This window comes from Dermacentor variabilis, chromosome 3 (assembly GCF_050947875.1).
Source record: "Dermacentor variabilis isolate Ectoservices chromosome 3, ASM5094787v1, whole genome shotgun sequence".
Lineage (NCBI taxonomy): Eukaryota > Metazoa > Arthropoda > Arachnida > Ixodida > Ixodidae > Dermacentor > Dermacentor variabilis.
Genome location: NC_134570.1, coordinates 28111769 through 28138742, shown reverse-complemented (window position 1 = coordinate 28138742; position 26974 = coordinate 28111769). Strand labels below are relative to the sequence as shown.

At 45.2% G+C, this 26974-nt stretch overlaps 1 long non-coding RNA gene across 1 annotated transcript in view; it reads left to right on the top strand.

The window, feature by feature from the left end:
* Positions 1-26974, top strand: part of LOC142573920 (uncharacterized) — a 160268-nt gene that overhangs the window by 52138 nt on the left and 81156 nt on the right. The gene's annotated exons all lie outside the window — the stretch shown is intronic.

Genomic DNA, 26974 nt, shown 5'->3' with positions numbered 1-26974 from the left:
ATGGCAGATGCCGCTGGGCTACGAAACCTGTTCACTGCAGTTCTAACGTCGCACTCGCAGTAACGAAACGTCTGGCTTGCTCGACATCCGTCCATTTGAAGCCCAAAAAGAGGCAACGCGGGTGAGCACTATTTGTCTGCTTCCACATTCACTAGCGAGTGTGACGCTTTCGTGCCTGAAGCTTACGCGCACAGTTTGCGTGAGCAGCCAACCACGCACTGATGTGATTTAAGATCGTATTTTTGGCACGCGTTCAAGATTACCTAATTTATAGTCGCGTTCCAATTCGTGCTGGTGGCATATACATTAATAGGTCCGTTCAGCGACACCATTTAAATTCACCGTACATTCTACCGGAATGTCAGCAACTGACAGGCAGGTTGCAGCCTTCTGGGCGCTTCGTGCCTTTTTTTTTCAGAAGCGCGTAATTTTGTGTAATCACTTTTTCACGTCAGTTTCTGCCGCTTTCATCACGAACGTGTGTTCATTATTGCCTCGTGCTAACACCAGCGATTTCTTTAGTTTTGATTCGTCCAAGAAATGAATTTAACTACTAGCTCGGCAGACGCTGTCAGGCTACGTGTATTATACCTTTGGAGGCATGAATGGACATTGTCTACTTAGATTTGGGGGCGTGTTAAATACCCACAAGAGGAAAAAATTAATCTGGAATCTCCCAATACGGTGTGCCTCATAACGAAATGGGGCATTTGGCCCGTAAGACCGCAGAATTAATTTTTTTCTCCGTATGAGCACGTTGATAAATATAACCAGTACAGCGTTAGTGTGCACTGAAGTTCCGAAACTGCTCAGCAGCTTAGCTATGTGAAATACGCAGCGGCATGAGTGGCAATGTGGGGTCTGTGGTCAGTCCTGGTTATTGGCACTTTTCTCAAAAGGTTGTAAGCAGAGTGTCCCAGCTAGAATGGGCCAAGCAGAAAAAGAAGAAAAGAAAGGAGAGAAAATGCAGGATGCAGGAATAATCATTTTGCGCGAACGAAACTAAGTACGCGTAGGACATATTCTTCATAGGGAAGTTGAGAAGCCATCAGAACCTTTTGATTTATATCACTAATTATGTACCTAGTTAAATTGTGCCTTTATTTCAAGGCGTCAATTAAGGAATTCTAGATAGAGATAAGAAACATCTAACAGTGATGTTCTCGGCAAGATACAATTATCGGGGTCAACTTTCTCAGCTGAGAAATTAAGCCCGCGAATAATAAAACACGTACCGTGACACATCTGAAAATCAAGTGTGTTTCGTACTCCTTTGTCTATAATGTATAAGTACAGTGGATTCCGAAATAAAAGTTCGTCTTCGAAAGCAGGCGCGTTGCAAGTGCGCGTGCTTTTCCTTTTTTTTCTCTGTCTGGATGCATGTCCGCATATTTCTCTAGGCTCCATCATCCCAATTGAATGAGGAATCCAGAAGTCACCATACCCAAGGACGTCCAGAGAAACGGGAGTGCGATACTGCTCTGCAGGCGTCAGTTAGCCTCAGGCACTGGCCTGAAGGTGCCAGAGTAGCGCGGACACCGCCCCTCTCCCACATATGCATCTTGACAAACAGTGTGAGGGAGAAAGAACAGGGGTGGTTGAGGGCGGGGGGGGGGGGGGGGGTTTGCTTGATTCAACGTAAACAAGTTTCGAGTGCGAGGTTTTGTATGCAAACCTTGTTAGGAAGCGAAACTGAACGATGCAGCGAGAAGACTGCCGAAAGCTTCTGGCAGGGAGTGGACCTCTTCTCTTCCTCGCGTAAGTGGGCGTCAACAAAAACATTTCGCACGCGAATAATTTAATAGTGGGGACCCGTGCTGTCGCAAAAGTGTTACAGGTGAGAGTATGGAGAACACGTGGTGCTTTCATGTTTGTGGCGTTCTTTGGAATCCATCTTCGGAGCCAGTTTATATCCCTAAGGACGTTTTCAGAGAAGTAGGAATCACTACGATTTCTGATTATGTCCGTTCAATAACCATTGTCTTGCTTCAAGTGCGTGCACTAAGACATTCGCCGGAAGTCAAGCTCACCAAGGGCAGGGCATGCTGAAAAGGGCACGCAGGCCCGACTTCAGGGCAGGCAGTGAGACGAACCCCCCTTCTTCCATGTCTCCCTCCTTTGGCACTTGCTAATTCAGTTATCTTCATAAACGGACCCGTTTATTTGTCATCTTGGGCGCAGTGCAATTGAAAAAGAAATCGAACACGTACCCTTCCTTCCCATTTCAAGCGTCAAGGCTGCGTAAATACAGAATTACCTCGATAGTAGGTTGGTAATGTAGTAATTTACTAAAGGCAAAGCAGGTATGTTACATTTAAATATGGGGTTTTACGTTCCGGAACTATTATCCAATATTAAGGTTTTCCATGCAACAGGGGATTCCGGATTTATATGAACCACGTGAGCTGCACCTACATCTCGGTACACGACAGTATTTCTACGGAACAATATATACATATATATATAGAAGCGGCGGGGTTGGGGCGAACGAGACCGACGGCGTCAAGGTGAGGGCGAGCGGCTGTAGCGGAGGTTCGGAGCAGGGGCATCAGCGGCAGTGGTTTCATGGCGGCTGGCATAGGGAACAGAAGGTCCAAAGGTGCGGGAATAAGTGGCGGCGTATGTCCAAGGAGGCGGCCATTGGTTGCGGCAGTGAAGCGACGTGGCCGGTGCGACAGCAGTGGAAGCAGATTGGTCTGCCATCAGGGGTTCGCCATTCGGACGGGTTGCGGCGAGATGTGGTAGAAAAGGACTGTCGGGGACGAGGAGGGCCGGTAGAGAACTGGGGAACGCTGGGTGTAGATGTTGAACACACGGAGTTCAGACCAATGTTCTCTAATTCCTGCCTGACTACGCCCTGAATCATGACAATCCTGGTTGCTGGCGGATCGGGAGGCGTCGTGGAGAAAGTTGGCGAACAGGCGGCCTCGAGCTCGCGGCGAACAATACGGGTGACATCGTCATAGGTGGTGGCATGGCGTGGTCGACCCTCACATGTCGACGTAGCAGCGGTGTTGGGTAGCCGCGTGATCTGGTGCGTGAAACGGTGGCTCTTGGCTTGTTCAAGGCGACGGCATTCTTTAATGATAGCGTCGATTGTCGAGACGTTGCCGAAAACAAGCAAATTGAAAGCGTCGTCGGCGATGCCTTTTAGAACATGGGACACTTTATCTGATTCAGACATAGCATCGTCAGCTTTGCGACATAGAGCCAAGACGTCGAAGATGTATGAAACGTACGGCTCTGTAGATGTCTGAACACAAGACGCAAGAGCGTTTCTCGCGGCAACCTTGCGGCCAATGGCGTCGCCGAACAGTTCCCGTAGCTTTTCTTTGAAAGTGTCCCAACTGCTTATCTCGTCGTCATGCGTCTGGTACCACACGCGTGGGGTGCCGCCAAGATAAGAGATGACATTGGCGAGCATAATTGTTGGGTCCCACCTGTTATTAGCGCTGGAATGTTCGTATAGCTTGATCCATTCGTCAACGTCCTGTCACTCCAGGCCAGAGAACACACCAGGGTCGCGATGTTGGGCAACAGTGACGATTGGCAACAGCAGTCGAACCAGCCGAAGCCGTTGCAGAGGCGGGCTCGTCACCGGGAGGCATGGTGCCAAGCTCGATGTACCGACCACACCGGAGTTCCGTGGCGAGGACGGGGATCGCTGACCTCCACCAGAATATTACGTGTAGAAAGACACAGACGAAAGAGGCTATTTACAGGCTATTTACGTTGGACTGGAGCCAGAGCGCCAGGCTGACATTCACTCGCGCCAAGGGCACAGACCCAATTCGTCGTCGTTCTCGCGGCGGCTCGTCTCTCGGGTATCTACCGATAACATCGTAATAATAATAATATATATATATATATATATATATATATATATATATATATATATATATATATATATATATATATATGAACAAGGTGCAGAGGACGATAAAGAACATTTCTGGAATTTTTTGGCAAGACTAAACACTGTTGAGGGCCCCTCAATACCGGGCGTGGCTGCCAGTGTTCTTATTTTTCATTTATTTTAATACCCTAAAGGCCCAGAGGTCATTAAATGGAGAGGGATTATTGCACAATCATAGGTGCAGCTAGATTACACACAACGAACATTACATCATATGGTGCAGCTAGATTACCCACCGAATAGAAATGGAGCATTTACAAACCAAAGCAGGAGAGAAATATACACGTTATCTCACAATCAAGAGGTATACAATACAAAACATCTATTTCGTGCATATTGACGGGATTATGGTAGCTGAATGTTCACTCCCTACTGATACATGCGCCATTCTGCCTTAAACGATGACACATCAGTAAGGGTAACTATTTGTTCCAGCAGGTTATTCCACTATTTTACTGACAGTACAAATGGCAAGTTCTGATGTTTCAATGTTCTTGCGAAAATTGGTTCTACTTTGAGACGATGATCTCTGCGTGAAGAAATATCATGCGCCGATGAGACATTCCTAGTTGCAATATCTGTATTGCTGTAGTACATGGAGGAAAAAAAATGACAGTCTAGATATCCTGCGAGCGTTGTGTGTCAAGATTACAGAAATTAAGTCGTCGTTTCAAGATCATTATTTCACTTTGACAAGATAAATATGCTGATGAAAGAAACCTGGCTGCCTTGTTCTGTCGAGATTCAAATTGACTTGAAAGATCAGTGCTATTTGGATGTCATACTATGGAAGCATATACTAATGCTGACTTAGTGTTGTGTAGGCATGCAGTTTCGTTTCGTCATTGGCGGGCGACAAACGACGCTTTAAATGAGCTCCTGCCAAACGACGCTTTAAATGAGCTAATTTCTTAAGAGCTTTATTGTTTATATGCTCTATATGAACGTTCCACGTTAGGTTAGACGAGAAGTGCACACCCAGACACTTAGGTGACTGAGTTCTTGCAATTATGCTAGTGGTTTTTGAATAGGTATTCGCAGGAGTATTGCGTCCCCAGGTCAATGCGTCCCCAGGTTCTGCCTCCTCGGGTCAATAAATTCTGCCAAGAACACGCCATCGAGGCTGATGCTAGTGGCAGTAAACCACTCTGACGATGGAGAGATTTAAATCAAAAAGCACAAACGGCGGCACCATTTCACCTTCAGGGGGAAATAAACGCACAAACCACTACATAAACAAGCAGCATGCTTCCACAAATAGCATACGTTTCAGTATTGTTTTAGCTTACGTGGGAAGACGAAAAATTCAGCCTAAGCCTATATAATGTATGCAGTCGGCCTTCTCTGTCCTTCTCTTCAGGCTTTGGTGGGCAGAGTCAGTAGCCACTGCCCAATAAACCTGAAAAAGAGGTATGCGGCTGCATCTCGCGGCGTTCGATTGCTGACTCCGGATACGTTTGCAACGACAAGAGAGGCATGCTTTGCAATTCAAAAATTGGTTTCCGCAGGCCGAACGGTCAGATTTCAAGTTCAAAGTTGGCGAAGTCAGGTTGGGTAGAGGGAGGTCAGCAGGCCCCGCAAGCCACCCCCCTCCCTCCTCCCCTTTGTTTCTTTTTATTGCTCAGGGGTCACCTTTAAATCAACACGTACGGGAGGTCACAAGCGGTTACACTGCTTCTAAGGGCTGCATCGAGTATTCTTGCAGAGGCCACACGAAACCATTGCCACATAACGCCGGCAGGCGTGACGGCAATACGTGCGTAAACTCATATGTCCTCCCACAAATGATATTCACCACCGACCTTTTCAGACGGACTAGGAGTGACTGAAGGATAAACGAAACCAGATGATGTACGGAGTGTGCATCTCCAGAAAGTTAGATGTACTTATAAATGAATCACGGTGGCATATTGTAGGAAGTGAGAGAAAGACGTGAATACTACGCTTAGAGTGACTCAGACGTGAGTCGAAGCAGTAGCCATAACGGAAGCAGCAGATCTGACGTCAGGAGATTGAAATAAAAACATATTGGAATTGTTTTACGTTATAAGGCCCCTCTTGTCATGCCTCCACAATACTTGCCACATTTGTTGGAAAGCGTCAACTGACCTGCCAGCCCTTGCTAAGCTTACAGCGCGCGGCCATGACCAGTGCCCCCTTATCATTGGAGCAGGGTAATGTCAGAGGGGAGGGCGGGATACGTGTTGAACACGATCGTCGTACTAATGCAAGATAATAAATTTTCTTTGTGGTTCCTGGAAACAAACGTACTACCTCTGTCATGCCAGTGATGAGATCTTTGTTTTCCTTGTGAGGTCAGAAATATGTCACGCGCTGGACCAGCTTGTGAAAGAAGAACAGAGTGAAAGCATATGTTTATCTTCGCTTGCATACTTTTAATGGAGTCAAACAAAAAATTTCGAGCGCACCTAAGCACTACTTACGAGTTGTGATTGCGAAAGCATTAATGTCCAATCGAACGTCGCTGAGTGGTCCTTCGAGTTTTGCGCTGCGAGGAATGTACCATACGTAGCGGTACGTGCTGCCCGAGCCAGCAAACAGCAGCCTGCGGTGCTGGCTCGGGCACCGCGCGCCGGCTTCCGAGAGCGACAGCGAGGGTGACGCGGTGATGTCCCCTCCGCTCACGCAACACCTAGTGCGCTATCGCAGCAGCAGATGTCCCTTTCGCCTGCTCTGCTCTGTGGAGGTGAGCTCGTCAAGTCGCGTTGGAGCCAATGAGAATTTGTCGAGGAGCGCCCGGGACGTAGCGTCGCAGCCAATGGGACTTTAGGGGCCGTTTCGCTGGTACAGACCAGAGGCACCGGCTTTTTAACGCGATAGCGTTAAGGAGCTCGTGTCGCAGAAAAGCCGGTGTCGTCGGCGTCGGTGTCGGCGTCCGCGGCGTTGGCCGTGAGCGATAAATCACGGCAGGCACTTCATAAATAAAAAGCAACTTCCAAGATGGGCTGGGTGGGAATCGAACCAGGGTCTCCGGAGTGTGAGACGGAGACGTTACCACTGAGCCACGAGTTCGATGCTTCAAAGCGGTACAAAAGCGCCTCTAGTGAACGCGGTGTTGCCTTAGAAACTAGCTGTTTCTAAGGCTCAGGCGTGCGTCGCTAGCTCAGGCGCACATTTCGTTGTCGTGCCGAACGCTGCGTTGCTCGACGCTCACCGCGTCCGATGCGGGGCGCGTAGCCCATTGTCTTACACCCCTTGGCGGGTCGACGGGAACGCTGTCGCGTTCCACTCTTGAAGGCGAAGCTTAAGCGTCCTCCAATTTTTGCTCAATCGGCCATTTGACGCTTTCCCATGAAAAAAAAGAACTTAGTCAAATGATGGTGAACGCGACTTTGAGCGTACATCTCTGGCGTCAGTTGTCCGCATGCTTTCTGACGTCAACTCTCCCTTCTCCCGCACTCCTCCGATCCATGCGAGCTGCCATGAGAGAACTTTTGTAAGATTTATCCGGCTCGACCCATTCGCTGCCTTCTCTTTCTCTGCGGTCTCTCTGGATCGCATCGCATGAGAGCAAATGGAAGAGGTGCAGCTTCTGCAATGCTTCCACGGAGGGCTCAAGCGTAATTATTGCAGTCTAGAGAACATCATAGTGCCGGCGCCCAGGGAGCTCTCTCTGGAGAGGTCTAATAGACGCAAAATAGGCCTGGTTTCTGAAGTCACCTTTTTCCACAACTCTCGCGCTCCTGCCTTGCAAATTGCACAGAATAGAGCTACGCTATAGAATGGAGCTACGAGCCAGTGAAGCTATTTCTCATGTAGCGTGCTTCAGGCAGAGGCATCAGAACTGTCCCGCAATCGCCGTGGGCGATTTGGGGGGGAAATCGGTAGCTAGGTTATTACCAACGATACCGCAATGACCCGGCAGCCACTGAACAAAGAATTTGTGCCCCTTATTCAGAACCGCATGGTGAGCCTTCCAGATCACGGACTTGAACTGATCGTAAGTTCCTTACAGTTCCTCTGCGGCATTCACGTTATAATACAGTGGGCTACAGATGCCATCCCTTAGCTGCACTTTCGTGGCACGTATTAGATGCGAGTTGAGAACTTCTGTTTTAAGCATTTTAAACCTTAATCTTAAGCGGTGGTCACTGCTTCATGCTCTTTCCAGCAGAAATAATAAGCAGAGTGAACATACGAACTTTTCACTGATGAACACAATTCCTTTCCGATTTGGTCGTAAATAACCAAAGCAGTCTTCATCACGGTCTCAATTAACATTTAGCACTGGCATACACACCTCGGGCAATAAGACTGAAGCCAGGGCGAAAGCCTGACGAGCGCCCGCATCAATCGATGATTCTATGCACTGATTTGCAGGTTTTGCGTACGCCTGTAGTATCTATACACCGCTTCACCGACCCTGGCTGGATCCCTGCGCTCTAGTTTCGGGCAATACTATACCGTCAAATGCCCACACGCTATTATTAATTTCATTCGCCGAAGGCCGCAATGACTGCGCACGCGCGCTGCATACATCGTCACGCGAGTCTAGGTGCGGGGATTCCCAGAGCGAAAACTATGCAGACAATAACAGCGAAGCTGAATTATTAATAAGGTATAGGAGTGCGTATGGGTTTGCGCAATTGCCTCCGGCCTCAGAAAGGAGGCGGGAAAGAAAAGCATGCAGTTTGAGGGTGGAATAAGCTGCCTCGGTGGCAGCAATGTGTGGAGAATAACTCGGGTACCGGAGCATTGGTGGCCAACTGGAACAAAATTCCACTTTGACTAAGTTGATAATAAATGAGTATTAATATACTACAAAAGCAATCTTGGCAAAAGCGCCGAGTTGAATATTTGTCCATATTTTTAGTTACAGCCTCTCAATAGCACCTAAGCAGGCTAAGCTTGTACCTACTGGTTAGCAGATATGATGTAAGTCCCAGCACGTCACCTCCGAGATATTGCAGCGCACCGCCAGCAGCTGCCAATGAGTAGCGCGTTCTGAGTCATGCGTAAATTGCGGCGAGTAGTACTGGCGGCATCTTTTTTTCTTTAGTTTTGGCATCAAAAAAACTTAATCTGCCACTTTTCCCGGAGGCATGCATTCGTATGTCGGACGTAAAGTTTTGCGTGAAGGCTGATGTCTGCCTGCATTGACTGATCACGGGCTTTTTAGGCGGCCCAGAATTTTGCTGTAATTGGCTTAACGGAAAAATTTAAAAGCACATACGCGGTACATAGGAAAGACAGCGATAAGCTTAGAGAACTCGAGGTGTCCTCTTCTTTAGTGCTTGCAACGCACGTCTTTTACGTTTCTAGTTTTTGTTCTATGCCCTGGAGAAAGGTGTCGCGCTGCTCAAGAGGGCTATTTTGGATAGTACCGAATTTCGCCACAGTGTCAGCCTTACTATCTTGTCAAAACTGACTGGCTAGCAGGGCGCCTGCACCCATTTTGATTAACTCCTATGCAAGCATGGCAAAATTTGACTGCGTCCAGAATAGAACCCCAGTTTGCAAAAATGTGCATTGACAAATTTTCAGTAAGCAGCAATGTTCCTATAATGGCGAACTCGGCTCAATTGCAGTGAAGACACGCATGCGCTGATGTAGAAAAGAGATAATGCGATAACGAATCTAGCAAACCTGTTACTATCTGCGCTTTCTGAATAAAGTAAAAATAGCGAACGCTCCCCAGCGTGAGTCGCGTTCCATGTGATCGCGAAAATTTCCGACCATTCAGCGCTTTGCCAGAATCTTCTTGCAAATCAATTTCTTTGCCATAAGAGTACAAAAGTGACACTTTCCACGCGTCGACCTGGTAGCTCTGCGATAAAGCTAATGTGTTTCGGACCAACTTCCTACGCGTTATCTCTCAATTACAGTAGCGTAGAACGTCAAAGAGTCTTGGCTTGGGCTTATAGACATAACACGTACAAGGATATCGAAAGATACTAGTGCAGCTCCAAACATCAAAGACATTAAATCAACCTAATGAAGTCCAATATAGTCCCGGTGATGTCGTTATAGAAAGCAGGTCTCAGCGCAGCTGTGCGCTTATTAAAAAGAAGTAAGAGACTCCTGAAAAAAAACTATTTCTCGGAAGTTAGAGCGCATCGGCCGCGTTGGGCCACGTCTGATTGCAGGTAGGAATTGCTTGGAATTGGGAGAAAAAAAAATGTTGGGTGAGGGGTGAAGCGGGGGCGGCGCACATAGGTAAATTGATGCTATGCATGAGTGAATATCCTTTTTTTCACTGTACTTTTTTTAAGAATGACGCTACCTAATGGTGCCTAACTACTGTTTTATAGTGCATCGTGTTTTCCGGGGGGGGGGGGGGAGGAGTGGCGCTAGCCACTTTTTCTCCTTTACATCGTGCACTGCCTGCGGCGAAAACTATGACACCGAGATATAGTAATTGGACCAACGTCAAAGCATCATTTAATATGATACTAACCCGTCGTGCTTGCTTACTGGCTTTGGCATTGCGCTGCTAAGCACGAGGTCGCTGGATCAAATCCTGGCCAGGGCGGCGGCATTTCGATTAGGGCGAAATGCAAAAACGCCCTTATATACGTGCATTGGGTGCACGCGAGAAAAATCCTAGCGCTCAAAATTGATCCGGAGTCCCCCACTACGGCATGTCTCATAATCATGTGGATGCCTCGATCGGCACGTAAAACCTCAGAATTTATTAAATATGGCAATGGGGGTTATACCTTGCTTTTCACATCAGCCATTGCTTCATAATCATGGTTGGCAGCTACATTTCTCCGGAATGTCTTTGGCTGCATTGCTGAGGAAATTTTTAAAAAAAATACTACCTTTTTGCAAAATTTATTCTTGGGTCGCAAAACTTGCCTTTGCAGGTTCACTTGTAATACCGAAGATATGTAATAATTGCGCCACAATTACACGTTTATAATAACCCATTGAATTTCCAAAGTAAATGCTGATGAAATGCCGCAACGCTCACGTTGTACAATGTTCCAAACCATTATAAATGAAATGGGTTCAAGAAAGCTGTAATTACCGACATGGTGATGTAATAGCAAATGTTTTAAGGGATGCTAATGCAATGAATATTTCGAAATTGTTCAGAGCGAAAAGAAAGTTATTTTTTACGCCTGTGCGATACAACTGTAGGTGATAGTCAACAGTTTTTTTTTTTGTTCTTGTAGCCTGTGTTAGTGCGAACGCCTGCGGCAATAACTCAACCGCAGAAGGCTGCTTTTCCTTAATAAACCCACGCTGTGGTGCAGCCCGAAATGCAGAAGGCGTTGTGAAGTTGCTGACGTGTCATCTGCAGGCATGCACAAGAAATATGCATGTACGACGTCGCAAGGCAGTCTATTAGGGAAAGTGAGCTTGCGTAATATATTGCACAGTGAATCACGCGAATGAAGTGATAACTCATAAAGATATCACTCTCTTCATCGTCTTAGTTCAACGTGTTAGGAATTTCCGAATAAGATTTTGTTTACCCGCATCAAAGCGAACAGGTTATTTTTCTGTATTTTTTCTCATGATTCATATACAGTGCCCTTGATATATAATTTTCATTGAAGGTATTTGTACCAGGAAGAGCACGCATGTTTGAATCGAGTCAAAACATCGAAGGCGTGCCTTTAATTACCAGTTTGTTGTCGTCGCACAAATTGTGTTTACAGTTCACCTTAAAGAAAACACTCCACTGACTGGCATAAAAGACAGTGTAAGTGGAACACTTCTAACTTATTGGAACAAGAAGAAAAGGCTGAGAGGACGCTATAAACTGACATTTACGCAACAAAAGTAGTTTCCGTTCCTTTATGGCATAAATATGCTGTAATCGATAGTCAAACACTAACTCGGTGTTAGTGATCTCTTTAACAGTGCACATTTACTGCACCTTCATTGTGGCTCTAGTGCTTATATTCACTTGTAAGTACTTTAATAACAAGTGCTCTGCGTTATTAGAAGGTACGTAGTTGTGAGGCAAGTATTTTTGTTGGATATAATCATGTTAGCTGTCTATAAAGTCTATTGTTTTTTTTAATGTTGCCATTATTCATAGACGTCAAGCAAGCATGGTGATTTGAAAGGAAGTAACGAGCCAGAACAATATTTGCAAAAACTGGAAACGCCCGAAAGCACAAGAAACATCCATGATTTTCTACGCGAATGTAGGCGGCCCACCTATGTCGAGAACGCTAGACTGACTGAGAACTCTTGAACTCTCGACGGGACGGGAATAGGGAAAAAGATGGTGTCCAATTTTGGTGGCCTTATACGAGACCGATGGCCTGCTGGCTTGAAACCTGGCACAAGAAAGGGCGCACGGGAAAGGCAAGACGCAGCAGACGCTCCATGCGAAAGCAGTGATAACCGAAATGGGTGTTACAAAAACTCGCAGGTGAGCTTAACACCCGATAAGAATCGAGCTTCGGAAGTCATGGGCGAAAACGGAAATCGGCTGAGCGCAGCAAGGTTTCCGTTCTGTGCGTAGGCTACATAAAGATAGAAGCATGAGAAAGACGCAAAGGATAAGAAAATTAGAAGAAAAAAAACAGCAGAAAACTAAGCTAGAGCAGAAACAAGAATAAAACGGGCTTTCCTTCCGCGAAGCATGTCAAAGCAAGCACCCACATTCTCTGACACGTCTCCCGACTTCATTTCCTTTTCCGAGTTGCTCGGGCTATTCTGACAGGTCAGAAACCATGGCGTCTTCCGGGAGGATAGCGCGCGGTATCTGAGCGGGAGTGCGAACGACTTAGTGTGTCGAGTCACCGACACTTTCTTGGCACACCGTTCCCGCGATTTCCGTTTCTTTCCGAAATTGAAGTCAGAGCTGGGAGACGTTCTTCTTAGCACGTGTCAACGAGGGATGCAAGATCAGCGACAGTTCAAGAAAAAAGAAAGCCGACAATGCTTTTGTGAGATACACGAGTAAATAAAAAAAGCTATAGTTCAAGAACAAGAATCAGAGTAAAGGAAACAGGAACTAGATGATGGCGACGACTTCTTTGAGGTTTACTTCCTGTGTCACCTCCTTGGATACGTTTGACTGTGTTAACATAGTGTGTTTCGACCGCTCGTTAAAAGAACGCGAAAACTGTTCTTGTAAAAAGTTGAAATTTTGGAAGGTACGAGACCTTTGCAAGTATTTGGCTCCCTCTGCTGACGACTATTTCAGCTCGTGCTAAATGGCAAGAGACTGATCGAAGGAAAGACGAGATGTTAAAGTTGGTTCACCTGATGTCTTGCGCATGCAAATCAATGTAATCTAAGCTGTTGGGACAAATTATACTGTGTACTGTCTCGAGCAATATGACAGGAAACAACCAAACATGGTGTTTCAGGAGCCATAGTGGTTTGAAGTGTATGCCGAACACACAAGCGTGCGATCGTTCGATCACGCGAAGTGTTCTTCAAGAAAGCTGGTAGCAATCCTTGAATAACATCAAGCGTAATATTTCATTTTATGTTCACTCAAGCAATAGTCACTCAGTGACTCAAGCCAGAGAGCCTGCAATGTGACGAGCTTTATAGAAAGTGGACGTTTAAAACCGGCAGGGACAAATATATGTGAGTGACCTGTTTTCGAACTTCTTTAGTAGGCGTATAGCAATATTTTCGGCCCGAACAAAAAAAAAAAGAAAGAAAAATTGCAGTTTCGTTCGAAGGCTGAGGCATCGCTTGCGATAGCGAATTATTAGACAGTTATACGAAGTAAGGACAGTAGTTTTATCGGCCACACAAACTTCTCAATATTTGCTAAGTAAATTAACAATCTTGGTGTCGTGCGGGTACAAGCAATCATGGACACATCCGGGTTGATGGCCGCGGAAACTAGCTGTCAGAAGGTTGGAGGGAATAAGTGCGACAGCAGCAACGAGAAAATTGACCTTCGTGCAGCCTCTCGCTTCAACGCGAACTAAGCGACGAAAACGCAGCGCACGTAAAGTTATCAGTACTTGCCGGACTATCGCCATCGCAGATCGGTTTCAGTATATATACATATATATATACATATACATATATACATACATATACATATATATACATATATATACACATATACATACATATACACACACACATATATATATATATATAGGGTGCCTGGCGGCCTCGCAATACGCAGCAGCCGCCAGAGTAGAAGAACGCATTCCCATCCCCCGACGCCTTGGGCGCGGTGGAACACGGCACGCTTCCTCCCTGCTTTCCGCCCTTGCACGCGCGAGATCGAACTTGGCACGCCTTCACTCGCATAGGCAGCATACGGCGCGCGACGATGATTTTATCGCCCTTGCACTTTATAGGGAACATCAGGGGGACACCGACGGCGACGGCATAAATTCGTCTGGAGTATCCATATAAATGCTATCGCAATAAAAAATTACATACAAAGGCAATGTATAGATGCACATTGTTGGGGAGAAATTCCACTATCTATGTGAACAAGGCGCAAGTTGGACCTGTGCGGTTGTTGTGACTTCTGGGTGGAGGACTGAAAGACGGACTCTTTCCGCAGACGAAGAAGAAACGAAAAACTTTATACAATATTTACAGATAGTGGATGATAGCGTACATGTAGCTGCAAGAGCGTATCAGACCGAATGGGCGGCTGGAAGCGACAATCACCTCACAATGGGCCGGTTCTCCCCTTTGTCCCCTTGGCAAGCCCTCGTCGGTAGGAACCCGTTTGGCAGGTGCCGACGTCACTCGCGTCGAATTCGTGACTCGTCGCGGAGATGGCTGGGTGCTTCTTGAAGTCGCCCTCGAAGAATTCTTGATTCGTTGCGGAGAAGTGGGAGCTCCCGTCGCCTCGCTGATATGCACGTGGTGCACGTAGTATGGCAGCTCTCGTCGCCTCGATGATAGGCACGTGGTATGGCACAACAGTTGTATAACTTTGCTTCATGGGAAATGCGTGAAAATATAGTATAACTGAAAGGAAAGAAGACATGATCAAAACAGCAGAACAAAGTGAACGATGCTGTACCGACCTGCGAGCATACGACACCAGCATTTTCGCTTGAAGGAAGCTCGTAGCACCCCGTGAATTGAATGAGCGAATAGAACCCTACTGCCGAATCGCTCAAGTTGCTTCAACATGATATATTCAGTGTAGGATGAATTTATCGCTCTCTTAAAGGTAACGTATGGTACCTAGACAAAGTCTTTCCAAACCCAGACTCGGCTTATATAATGCCAGGTTGTTCGAGTCAGCTACACGATCTGAAGACACAGCGCATCATGAATTTTCGTTTGCTTTTTTTCTGCAATGCGCGTATTAAGCAATGGATTTATAAAAGAGTGATAAACGCGAGAAATAAGCTTTGCTGAACGTTACATGCATAGCTCTATTGAAAAAGTACGTCATGCAGGGCCACACAAGACCCTGAACGGTTGCTATGTCGTTGCAGGTAAACAGAAAAAATAAACGTGGTTAAATCAGGTCACTCCGGACCTACGGTAAAAAAATTATAAGAGTATAGCAATAGTGATAATATTATGACAAATACGCTTGTTATACTATGCCAGCAGCTTTTGGACACCCACTCATTTTTCCGCCCTCGAACCACCTTCCTTGAGCGCTTTCTCTAGCTAAGCGCAAACACAGCACAAGTTCAAGATACGAAGTGTATGACAACCTATGGCATTTGCTCTAATTTAACTGTCTGTAAACGACAACTGCACGATGAAGGAAACCATAAGTGCCGTTCCCAAATGTGTCGCCTCCGATGAATCTCTTGAATCTCTTGAAGCACATGTCGAGAACCTATTCAATTAATTCTAACATATCTTGCTGTTAAATCCACACAAAAGAATGTCGCAGTTTCGCACGCAAGGCTAAGCACTGATAGCGAGAGCAAAACATTAGAACACTATACGAAGTATGGTTTGTAGTTATATCGGCCGTACAAAGTGCAAAAAGAAAGAAACATTCGCTTTCCAATTAAATTACGGAACATGGGATCAAGCACGCACAAGCTAACATGAACAGATCTCACTCAATCAGCGCGAATACTCGCTGTCAGAGCAATCGCGTTATGAATGGCGGCGTGTAACGAACGCTTCGTGCTACCTGTCGCTTCAACGCGTCTTCGAAACTCGAGATTATGCGGCCTCCAACACCAAGCGGGCGCGACACCGGCGCAAATGAAGCCCCTCGCCATCTCGGTTCACCCAGCCAGATGCACCAACCGCAGATTATCTTATGTTGAATTCCAATGGCGGAGTCGGAGCAAGTTTTTCTGCTCGTTTCGGAGCAAGTTTGTTCCAATTACAGAGTGAGGGCGGGAGTAAGGTGTTCCAATGAGAGAGTCGGAGGGGATTCAGAGCGGGAGTCAGTCCGTGGAGCAGAAAAAGATGCTCCGCCGAAATCGGCGGAGTGGACCGGAACTCAGCGTGACGTATTTCCTTTACCACGTTTGTCTGCTAGGAGGCGCCACTGGTCACGACTCGCGAGGAAGCAAAAGCTGCTGCACGCTTGGCGAGATATTCATTCCGCACTTTTAAAAAAACAACAGGTGAACGGCGCTGAAGAAACAAGTGACCGGTGCAGCGGTGCTGGGAGCAAACAGCGGAATGAAATGACAACACGCAAGTTATCCTGGGTAACTCGGTGATAGAACTTCCGCTTCCGCCTTGCTCCGGCGGCGCAGGTTGTGTTCCACTCGCGGATCTGGAGGCGTTGCTCTGCGCCAGAGTCGAGTTCTCGCTCGCGGAGTCCGTCGGCTGTTCCGACTCCGCCATTGGAATTCAACATTACAGATAGGGAGCGCGGGCCGCGTATCTACTCAGCCGCGCCATGCACAGTCAGGCTGAGGAGGAGGCGCCACTCGCCGGCGCGACCTCCTCTCCTAGAGAGCGCTTGATCGCGTGACCTTCAGCCATAAGCGGCGACCAGAGGGGGGGGGGGAGGTCTTCTCGGTTAATGTATTTAAATAGTTACACAGGATAAAATTTACTATATTCCTTAAAGAGAGGGAGCCAGCCAACTAACAATTATTTCTAATGGTATGGATAGCCTATGCCTTGAGAATGAATACGTTGCAGTACGTTCACCTCACGTCAAGTTGTTTAGCGTGCTTTCATAACCCTGAAAGAAACCTGCAGATCTTGTGACTCTTTCCGCAGTCTTTTTTCAACGGCGTGTGAAATGCACGTGAATAATATGTGCATCAGTATTGCTTCTTTATCCAGTATAGGCAAAGCCACCGACCTAGGAAAAAAATCTAGAAACACAACTAATGTATGTATGTATGTATGTATGCATGTATGCATGTATGTATGTATGCATGTATGCATGTATGCATGTATGTATGTGTATGTATGTATGCATGTATGTATGTGTATGTATGTATGCATGTATGTATGCATGTATGTATGCATGTATGTATGCATGTATCTATGTATGTATCTATGTATGTATGTATGTATGTATGTATGTATGTATGTATGTATGTATGTATGTATGTATGTATGTATGTATGTATGTATGTATGTATGTATGTATGTATGTATGTATGTATGTATGTATGTATGTATGTATGTATGTATGTATGTATGTATGTATGTATGTATGTATGTATGTATGTATGTATGTATGTACGTATGTATGTATGTATGTATGTATGTATGTATGTATGTATGTATGTATGTATGTATGTATGTATGTATGTATGTACGTATGTATGTATGTATGTATGATTCAAGCATAAGTTATGTAGGTCCTGTGCAAAGGTAGTTGAAGAAATGCAGGAGCACACTTACGAAAATTGCATTTTTCATGATTTACCGTTCCGGCCGTGGCACTGCCTTCGTCAGAATATATATATATATATATATATATAGTAGACAAGGTAATCAAAATTAGGTGTCTTACAGTTTTCTTTATATTAAGCACCGGCAGGAACGTGAGGTTCACCTAAGCAAATAAGTTAGGTGGCCACGGGGACACAAACTGGGATGTATGATAATTAGCGTTGTCTGCCGGCTATTTTACAAAAGTTTACCAATGAACTTTTTAGTAACAGCAGTAAGCGGGTATCCTTGTATTGAAAAGTTAGACGCAGTCGTCGCGATTCTGCAAAACTCCACTTGGCAGATTTCCTCCAGCATGCGTGTTTCGAGATATGAAGCTCCATGTATAAATATATATATATATATATATATATATATATATATATATATATATATATATATATATATGGGTGGGGTTTGGAAAGCTGGTCGGTCCCGAGCCCCCTCTGGAAAAATGAAAACTACTTTGGGCGTGCAGGGGAACATCGCGCGACGACGAAGACAAAACTCCGCCTGCAGTGTCAATACAATTGATATCATCGTAGAACACCGAGAGGAATGAATTTTGGTAGAGTGGGAAGTGGGTCTGTTGATGGTTGATGTTTATAGATAAAACACCCGGTAGATAGGACGGAGCGCACAAGACGGACACAGCGCTTTTGGAAAGAAAAATTGTTGAAAATCAGCACTCTGTGCGTCTATTCCTGTCCGTCTTGTCTCTTTCGCGCTGCACCGATTCTCATAGGAGTTTAGAACGAATGGAGTTGAAGTTTAACTGTAACATATTATAGGCTTCTTACATACTCGCCACCGCATCTATTTAGATTTTTTTCCCGCGGAACGGCACACGGAGAAGTGGTTTAAGAAACTAAAGAGGTTGGGCTGCTTTAAGCACACATTTCTGTCCTCTTGATTTCGGAAGCAATTTAATGCCCAAGACGGACGGCGTGACCTTAACATAGACAAATGAAAACGATAGATTTCTTCTAATCCCTGCCCTGTCAAGAACGAGAACGCATTATGTGCGTAAATATTCTGATTGATTGAGAAAAAGAATACGCTAGCACGCAGACAGGGCAAATGTATGAGGCTCGAAAGTCGCTCTACGGGAAAACCTGGAAAATTAAAGGGCAGAGTTGACATTTATTATGTTAGGGAAAGGTCCTGTGTGTTCAAGTTCTCAAAGGAGCATTGTAAACAAAGCTAATTTTTCAGAGAAGAAAATTGGAGGAGGATAAAAAGCAGACCGTGTTGTTGTACCATTTGAAAGACGTGGTATTATATTTCAAAATTCTAGACGGTTATCGTTTCCAACGTCCAAATTACATTTCTCTATCGCACGCTCTTCTATGCGAATTTAGTTTTTGCTTCAAGTATGACAAACAAATTTGAGACCGCCTGCTTCTTGGCCAATCTCCCGTAGTGAGTGTGAACTACTATTTGGAGACAAGCCAAGACATGTCGCCGCAGCGACAGGGCCGAAAGATTGTGGAGAGATGAGTTGTAATCAGGGAGTAGTAGTGGTGATAAGCGAATGGCCAGGAAGAGCGAAAAAAGAAAAAAGCGTGTGACATTTTTCGCTGACGCCGTCCTAAGACGAATTGAGTTTGCTTACCAGCTGAATGAACAACCGAGTGGACAGCGATGATGAGTGCGGCATGAACAGACGTGCAGACGACCTCATTCTCGAACGCAATGGTTAAGCCAGAGTTACTGAAACATGCATGTATTCTTTTTCTGCGAAGCTGCCTTTTTAAGGTTTCTTTTACTTTCCCTGGAGGCGTGGCCGTACGGGCGTGTGCCCCGCTGTCCATATTCCGTTTACTTCAGAAAAGACATGCCAAACGCACGTTCCTGCGAAATGGGAGGGGGGGGGGGGCATTACGATGCTGGCGTCTTTCCCAATTTTGTCCCTCCCAAAAGGGCGTGTCTCTCGGCATTTCACTTGCAGCGATGACTCGCCTGTCGCTGGCCTGTACACCGAAAGACAAATCGCGCGTTATAAGGACAGTGAATCCAGGGTCATTAGAAAATCAATTTTACATTCTGTCAGTGCCGCATCCTCACTTTTGCGTCATTGTTTGAGGACGAGCTGCATTCACAATCTTACGCACTCCCTGAAAGTATTTGAACAGCTCTGCGGGCATCCCACATAGTTGCAGGGTACTATGCAGATCGTGAACAGGCTATTGTCGTCTATCTCACTGTTGTGGATTAGGCGTGCAGCAAGCACCGCCCTCTTTGGTTGGGTTCGGTAGATACGGATGAAAAACGTCCAGTCAAAACCAGCTTCGTTACTCGCCGCCTTTCAGTGCTTTGAATATTTATTTACTTATTTATTTAGTCAGTTGTTAGTTAGTTAGTTAGTCAGTTGTTAGTTAGTTAGTTAGTCAGTTGTTAGTTAGTTAGTCAGTTGTTAGTTAGTTAGTTAGTTAGTCAGTTCTTAGTTAGTTAGTTAGTCAGTTGTTAGTTAGTTAGTCAGTTGTTAATAATAATATTTGGGGTTTTACGTGCCAAAACCACTTTCTGATTATGAGGCACGCCGTAGTGGAGGACTCCGGAAATTTTGACCACCTGGGGTTCTTTAACGTGCACCTAAATCTAAGCACACGGGTGTTTTCGCATTTCGCCCCCATCGAAATGCGGCCGCCGTGGCCGGGATTCGATCCCGCGACCTCGTGCTCAGCAGCCCAACACCATAGCCACTGAGCAACCACGGCGGGTAGTTAGTCAGTTGTTAGTTAGTTAGTTAGTTAGTCAGTTGTTAGTTAGTTAGTTAGTCAGTTGTTAGTTAGTTAGTTAGTCAGTTGTTAGTTAGTTAGTTAGTCAGTTGTTAGTTAGTTAGTTAGTTAGTCAGTTGTTAGTTAGTTAGTTAGTTAGTTAGTTAGTCAGTTGTTAGTTAGTTAGTCAGTTGTTAGTTAGTTAGTCAGTTGTTAGTTAGTTAGTCAGTTGTTAGTTAGTTAGTTAGTCAGTTGTTAGTTAGTTAGTTAGTTAGTCAGTTGTTAGTTAGTTAGTCAGTTGTCAGTTAGTTAGTTAGTCAGTTCTTAGTTAGTTAGTTAGTCAGTTGTTAGTTAGTTAGTTAGTTAGTCAGTTGTTAGTTAGTCAGTTGTTAGTTAGTTAGTTAGTCAGTTAGTTAGTTAGTCAGTTGTTAGTCAGTCAGTCAGTTGTTAGTCAGTCAGTCAGTCAGTCAGTCAGTCAGTTAGTTAGTTATCGCCGCTCGTTTTGGTATATGGCATCGAAGTTGGTGCAACGTTTTTCCCTCTCATTCTATATTAGTCCTGGAGTAGTATGACAAGCGTGCATCGGCAGGTTGGTCTCACAAGTTAACATTGGACTTTCCCTCTCTTCCTCTTTCTCTCTCTCTCTTTCTCTTTCTCGGTTCGTCGTAGCAGTTAAAGTCCTTAACTGTTCGACATCGTCTAGTGCGCGTGTGCGTGTGCTGGTTCCTTGGGAAGCGATCGTCAGGAAGGAGAAAAAAAAAGCCGTGCAAGGTCTGGATGCTTTACAAGGACGAGGTTACAGCGCTGCGTTTTCGTTTGCTACGTTTAGTTATGCGCACTAACTTCACGCTGGGTTTTCATAATATAATTTGACTGCTCTCTTTTATTTCGCTCCGCCGATGTTCTCAGGATGAAAATGTAAAGCAACCTCTAGCCTTAACCGCGTTATTTTATTTCATCTGCTTTATTTTTCCTTTAGAGCCATGCCTTGTCCGGGGCATTGACCAAGAATTTAGGGGTCACGTTCAACATGGCTGACATAACGTAGGCATTTCTACCATTCTCTTTCCTCCAGATAGTTTCAGCGGTAGCCTTGTACACAGCCAGTTACGGCCCACTTCCTGGTTCAACCTCTACTTCGGACTGATCTGGGGCACAGGTGTGTGCTTTCATATATATCAGGTGTTTTGTTCTATGCTGAACGTCTTACAAAAAATCAAAAACTCTCGTATCAAGGCCCCTGCCGATACGCTACTTGGCTTGGAAGGCATTAGAAGGAGGAAAATCACAACAATAATTAAAATACTTAATAAACTAAAATATGCTAATTAACTTCAATTAACTAACTTTAATTTACACTGGGAACTTCAATAGCGCTAAAAGACAGGAACAGACATAGAAACAACACACGGCGCTACCACACTAAGGACACATCGACATTTCCAAATCAAAGCCGAGGAATAATGAAGGTATTGTGTGCGTAGCACAAAATCTGCTTCTATAGTGCCGCTTTTGAGCTATATCCGCCCACAAAATCTGCTACAAAATAATGCTTCGGCGTTGCAGTTGAGATCGTCCCGAACCGTTACAGACACCTTGTTTTTTTTTGGGGGGGGGAGGGGGGGGCGAATCAACTGGTCGTGCAATTCGGGGCGCATTTTAAGGCTGCTTATCATGAAACTAGTGTTAGTTATTGGATCTGTGCTAAGCAGAGGTCATTACTCAACGGCTTCGATTTCACAATTTTGACAAGGGCCGTAAAGTTAGTACCTAAAAAATAATTTCGCATAATTTATTTAACTACCGAAAATTTCGTTCAAGGTTATATTGCTGCTAATGACCAACTGGCGACGTAGCCTAGCAGCAAAAACAACAGGGCCTAGATGCGACAGTTTGCTTAGAAAAAGAAGTGTTCCACTCCAAAATGAACATCTCGTATAAACTCCAGTGTTAGGTTCAAGCATTTGTATTTGAAAACAAGCCTGATTATGCTACTACCACACCTCAAAACGTTGTATTGTGTACTGGTGGAGCTTCTTGTTGATGAAACTCGAAACGCTACTATTATCACTCGAGTGATTAGTACAACCTTTCTTTCTTCCATCCCAGCATAAACAGAAATATTCCCATTTCTACAGACTCGGTATTTTAGCAAACTTTCAGACTGCTTCTCCCTGTTAAGACATGGTGACAAACACTCAATAAAAATTAATCGTTCGCTTTTAAGCTCTCTCGCTAAAGTAGGCAAACAACATACCTGATGAAGAAGCGAAACAAAGGAAAAGTAAAAAAAAAATGTTAAGATAGAAAATTACAATGTAAGCGAACAAAAAGTAAATATTTGAATAGACATTAAAACACCAAGCTCGATATAGCGGTCACCGCAAGGACAGGGCTGTGATTAGCCGCAGAAGTGGGCCACGGGAGGTCAAAAGTGCGCAAGGCTCAAAAAAGAGGAGGAAAAAGTGAGTGAAAGAGGAAGAAGCCGGAAGAGAAGCGACGCATATAATGGTGATGGATGGACGGAAGTCCACTACCGAAGAAACAACTCTGGCCATCGAGGCCTTTACAGGTGATAAAAGAGGCTGGCGGGGAGGCACGCTATGGGGAAGCAGCTCGTGGACTCGAGTCCTGGAGGAAAACAAAAGATAAGCGTTGTCAGTGAAAAATAGGATGGATGTGCAAAGATCACCAAGGCGACAACTTCGTACAGAGCAGCAGGACGGCGCCGCCAGTGTGGCACCGCGCCGGGTAATTAAGGTGAAAGCGACAATAAATGTTATAATGCAGACACTATAGTCATAGCAAACCGATTTTCATTGTCCGAGATTTTCCTTCTGCTTTCTCTATCAAAATTATTGTAGTTAGTGCTGGCTGGTCGTCATTAGCAGCTACGCCGCGTGATATTATAGGCTACATGGTTGACAGACAGCGCAGTCCCGGGTTAAAAAAAAAACAACAACATCGGAGCAAATGTTCGTCATTCTCCCGACACTACGCATATTTGGTTGCCGGCGGAAGTGACGTCGGATTGTTGCTGTTTCGTGACGAGGGCACAGAGTGCGCGTGTCACAAATCATCAGCAACAAAGGATCATTTTGGCAGAAAAGGAGCGCTCTGTTGGCGTGTATAGGTTCACCCTAACAGTGGACCGTCTCCAACAGAGTCGCCGCTGTTGGCGACGGTCCACCGTAACCTAGGCAACCTAGGCCACTGCACGCTGGCGTCTCGACGGACGCTCGTCCCACCCGCGCATCCACCGCTTTTCCCGGCAGCGCCGATTGCTTTGGACAGGCGAACCATCGGACGTTGGCAGTACTCAGGCGGTTTCGCATTTGCCATTTCCTCCTCCGAGATCGATTCACATGTACGTTCGGCTTGCGTACTTAATTGTCCCTTACCCCCGAGTTCGTGGAACTCCGGATCTGCCCGACTCTGCTTTGGAGCATGGAGGCGACAAGTTGAAAATACCATAAGTGAATTGGCGTCGCTCAAATGTTGAAATATGTCGCCGTGATGTAGTAATACTTGCGAAGTCGTAATGCAGTTTCCTTTCTAACTAGCTTATGTGTCCTCTTGCGCGCACTTTTTCCCGCACAGAGATATTGCACGTCGGCTTACCTTCATGATATTCTTGGCATGGCGGCCTCTACATGCCTCCCTGCTCTACTGCAATGCTATCACATTAACACCGTTGCCAGAAGGACAAGCATCAAAGCTTCCCGTGACACCTTCTCGGCACTGGGAACATTTAAGAAAAACGCTAAAAGATGTGACTATTATATTTTAAAAACTTCATTGGGAGAAGCTGCGAATGTTGTGATGTTTTTCTGTTTATTCCTATTAAAAAAGGTTTTCTTGTTCTTTCAATTGAAAAATGCGATGTCTGAAGAGTTGATGATGGCATATTTTGAAATTGTAGCGCAGAATAAGGTTCGCAGTTTATCACTTAGAAGTTGAAGGGCACTTTTACGTTCTATAACCTAAGCCCTAATGCGGCCTAACTACATTGTGCTTACAACACTAAACGAGATAGGCGTCACGCAGGAAACGCCTCTTTTGCGTTCCCGCTCAGAGACATCAGGGTACTCGGGGACTCCTTTGTTTAAAAATTGCCGACGCCTCTGGGCCTCCATCGCGGTCCTTGTTCTACTAAACAACTGATTCAACGAGCTTTACGCTTTCATGCAATTAGCGCGCCCGGGCAAACAGGTTATGGCTCACACCACCCCTTCGTTTTCTCGGGACTCTATTGTTCGCGAATGGCGACACGGCATTCAGAACAGGCGGCTCTTCAAAGCTTTCACTCATGGTGGAGAAAACGCGTTGATCGACGGTATACCGGTGCTGCCTTCACTCTGATGTCTCCGTTCCTTCATATACGGAGCTGCTCCGCCTTTTAAAGCCTATCGACCCTGTATACCGTACTCTCAGTGCAGGCTAGCAAAGTATACGTGCACCTCTGCCCCCTCCATCTTGCCTTTCACTTCTTCCATCCCTCTCCATTTTTCCTCTCATAAAACATTTTTCTCTTTGAATTCGGCCATTGCTCGCTCGAAAACCGTTGTTATGGGTGAAAGCAATAATGTCTTGGTTCTTTGAAGTTAAGCCAAGCAACAACACTAAATGCAATAGTCCTTAGAAAATAATTTTTATTCATTTCACAGAAAAAGCGTTGATTAGTTCTGCAGTTATGAAAGTCCACATTTCTCTTCTCTGTTATTTTTTTTCTTTCACAGCAGCGCCTGACCATAACTGTAACTATGCGAAATAGTATTTTCTAACATTTGGGCAGCTCTCGACGCAGGAAGAAATTTTCAAAATTTACAATGTTGAGTGTATGATTTTTAGAAGGGAATGTATAGACCTCTTTTACTTACAGAATAGTAACGGTAGTGTTAATGAGATTTAGGATATTGAACAGGTAGGAACGACTACTAGTGCGTTCAATTACCAATCCCGAAACATAGTGACTTTTACAAACGAAGCAGCGTTATGAGTATTGTAGCGGGACCAACTTGGTTTATTTATAACTGCTTATGACGGGTATCACAAGACTGCGACTTCTTAAGCAGCGTCTCAGAAACAGAAACAATAGGAGAGCGGGGATAGCCAGCAGCCTTCATTCGAGCAACCTGCGAGCTGAAGCCCTCTCATATTGAGTATGGACAGGATTTTAGCAAAGCGTTTTTCAAGCAAGCCTGTACGTTTTTCCGCCCACAGCAAATTGGTGAAGCGCGGTATTGTTAACCATACTTTTGGGAAAACATGTACCAGTCATAATCTCTGTATTTGAGAAAGAGAGAGAGAGAGAGAGAGAGAGAGATGCAAATAAGAAAGGCAGTTAAAGCCTCCTGTTTGCTACCCTGTGCTAGGGGAAGGGAAAGGGTAGTAAAGACGGAAAGAAGAGCGGTGACAAAAGTAAAAGCGTGAAAAAGAAAAGAAAGAAAAGGGGACGGGATGTCATCATTATAGTCTTTCTAATAAGCCAGTGCCACGTAAAAAGGTCAGCAAAGCCTTGACCAACTTTCGGTGCAAGGACAGTTCATGTCGGCGTTCCAAGACTGACTCTTCTTGAAGTGGCCTGTCGTTTGGATAAATAAACAGTTAGGTGCCTAAACAAACATACTACTGGTGCATATATACACCAAACAGGTAGCACGTAAATATTTATAGAACTTAATTTATGATCCTTCGTACAGCTTATCTAAATGTTGCAGAAAGACCACCTCCACAAACAATAATAAAGCGCGAGGAAAACGAGCTAATAACCTCTCCTAACTTAATCACCATGCGGGTATAGATTTCTTGTGTATGCCGTAGCAGTTACTATTTTTTTACTGGCAGTTCTTTTTTCTTTAAAGAGTGTCATTATTGAAACCACGGCGCTTCCTAAATCATACAGCTTTTTGGCAAACATTGTAAGCGTCATGAAAAATACTGGAAGTAACTATAGTAAATGGGGACGTTACGCATTTCTCTTACCCACTCTTCTGCGGTCAATGATTAAAGATAATTAAAAACCGAAAACACGCTCATTGCTCTAGTTCTTCACCGTTGACAGCAAGACGGTCGCTTTGGCAGCCATAGAGGCAGGGCGATTGCGTTATGGATACGCAGGTGGAATATCGTTACATATTTCGACACAAATAATTTCTCGGCGATACTCCAAGACCCGGTTCGTTTGAAATAAATTAATGTAGTCGAGCTTATACATAGATACGAGTCCGACTTGGTGGTCCGGAAACGACGTTAGCGTAATCGTCGGTCAGACCGGTAACCTAAATCCGCACATAAAATTCAGTACGAGCAGACAGCGTCGTGCGCAATTAGCAGGGAGGGACACTGCACAGACGTGGCAGGAAACGAGAGAGGCATGGATTGCGTGGATGCGACGTAATTTATAGTCGAAGCCGGATGATGATTAACCTGGAAAGAGGAAGATTTGGCCGTGAAACAGTGACGAGTACGCTTTAAACCGGCGCTGTTCTGACTGGGGGCAACACTGCGGATTGCACCATTATGCGGATTGGTCATGATAAATAGCCTAAGCGACTATATTACCCCGCCACTGTATCCAGGG